Source organism: Oratosquilla oratoria, chromosome 6, assembly GCF_046742065.1.
Source record: "Oratosquilla oratoria isolate Oo_2021 chromosome 6, ASM4674206v1, whole genome shotgun sequence".
Taxonomy (NCBI): Eukaryota; Metazoa; Arthropoda; class Malacostraca; order Stomatopoda; family Squillidae; genus Oratosquilla; species Oratosquilla oratoria.
In genome coordinates, this window is record NC_134782.1 from 85,475,576 (window position 1) to 85,478,075 (window position 2,500).

Genomic DNA, 2,500 nt, shown 5'->3' on the forward strand with positions numbered 1-2,500 from the left:
ATAGTAATAATTAATAACAAATAATAATAATAATAATAATAATAATTAATAATGATAATAATAATCATGATGATGATGATGATGATAATAATAATAATAATACTAATACTAATAATACTAATAATACTAATAATAATAATAATAATAATAATAATAATAATAATAATAATAATAATAATAATAATAATAATAATAATAATAATAATAATAATAATAATGATAATAATAATAATAATAATAATAATAATAATAATAATAATAACGATAATAATAATAATAATAATAATAACAATAATAATAATAATAATAATAATAATAATAATAATGATAATACATACATACATACATATACCAAGGCTTTTTCCCCCTTCCAAGGGAGGTAGCCACAAAAGGAAAGGCATAAAAACACTCCCACCCATTTCATCCCTAAATACACTCCACACCCCTCCCACCCTTCCTCTCATCTGAGCACCTCCTGGATGACGGGTCATATTCTTCGCATTTCTCACTGCAGCTATCTTTCCTTCCCTATCCTCCTTCACATTTAGCAACTCCCTAAAATATTCTGCCCATCTTCCCCTTACTGCCTTCTCTTCCATTATCATCTCTCCATCTGCACCTTTTACCTTTTCTTCTCTACTTGATTCGCCTCCTCTTCCTCTCTTAATTTCTTTCCAAAACATCTTTTTATTACTTTCAAAATTTTCTGTCAAACTCTTACCCCATTTCACATCTGCTCTCCTCTTTGCCTCCTTTACCTTTTGCTTTACTTCTCTTTTCTTTTCTTTGTACCTCTGATATGACTCCCTCGTCCTATTTTGTAACCAATCTGTGAAAGCTCGCTTCTTCTCTTCTACAACCTTTTTTGTTTCCTCATCCCACCATTCACTACCCTTCCTTCTATTTCCCCCTGTCCTTCTTGTTCCACACACCATCCTTGCACACTTTATGACTCCCTCCTTGAACCATCCCCATTCCTCCTCCACACCCAGCTCTACTCTACCCTTTACTCCCTCCCACTCCTCCTTCAGCTTCTTTCCGTACTCCTTCTCCTTTCCTTCTCATTCAAAGAGTTCACTCTAAGAACCTCCCTACCTTTTGTCCCTTTCCTCTTCCTCCATATATCCTCCACTTTCGACTTATCTTCCACCAAAAAATGATCTGATATTCCCCCACCCTCTCCCCTTAGCACATGTACATCCCTAACTCTTCCTATCATAATCCTATTTACCACTACATAATCCATTAGCGCTCTATCTACCACCCTTCCCTCCACCACCCTCTCCCATGTGTACTTATGCTTGACTTTCTTCCGAAACAGTGTATTTGCTATCATCAACTCTCTTTCTAGACACATTTCCACCATCAACTCTCCACTACGATTCTTTACTGGAACTCCACATTTCCCAACCACTCCATCAATTGGACCATTTCCTACCCTAGCATTAAGGTCTCCCAGTACTATCACATTGACATTTCTTCCCAAATCCTCTATGCACTCATTTAGATCTATCCAAAATGCCTCCCTTTCTTCTACACTCTTCTCACTGCCAGGCCCATATGCACTTACAAGGACCCACATCTCCTTTCCCAGTTTCACCTTCATCCACATTATCCTTGAGGAAACCTCCTTCCACTCCACTACCCGTTTACCTATCTCTTCACTTACTAGAATAGCCACCTCTTCCCTCCCTCGCCTTCTCTTCACTCCTGATAACCTCCCACTTACACTCCCAAACTTACACTCACCCTTTCCTTTCAACTTAGTTTCACTCAAAGCCAACACATTCATCTTTCTTCTCACAAACATACTACCTATCTCTTCCCTTTTACTCACATCTGTACCACATCCACACACATTAAAAGACCAAAAACTTAGGGTATTGGTCCGAGGCTTTCCAGCCCCTCCTATGCCTTCTTTTTTTCCTTTAGGAATTTCCCCTGTGGGGCTACAAGGAGAAGGATGCCTAGTCCCAATCCCCGTCCCTTTCTTCTCGCCTCTTACGATCCAAGTGGGAATACTTGGTTGCAGTATTCTTTTCCCCCACCACAGGGAATTCCCCCATCACAGAAAATGAATACTCAGAGAAATGTTACAGGACAGCAACAAGGGGTTGGAGGACAGCATAACGGAGGGACAGTCGTAGTATAAAAGTGTCATCATTTCTCTATGAACAGAGTTTTCCTCTATCATAGACAAAATGATGTGTGGCTCTGGTTCGTAGGGGCGCCCTATATAGACCCTAAAGTATCAACTGCATGCTACTTTGCCACACAAACAAGCAGCCAATACCCCAGATGGGTAATAATAATAATAATAATAATAATAATAATAATAATAATAATAATAATAATAATAATAATAATAATAATAATAATAATAATATAATAATAATAATAATAATAATAATAATAATAATAATAATAATAATAATAATAATAATAATAATAATAATAATAATAATAATAATAATAATAATAATAATAATAATAATAATAA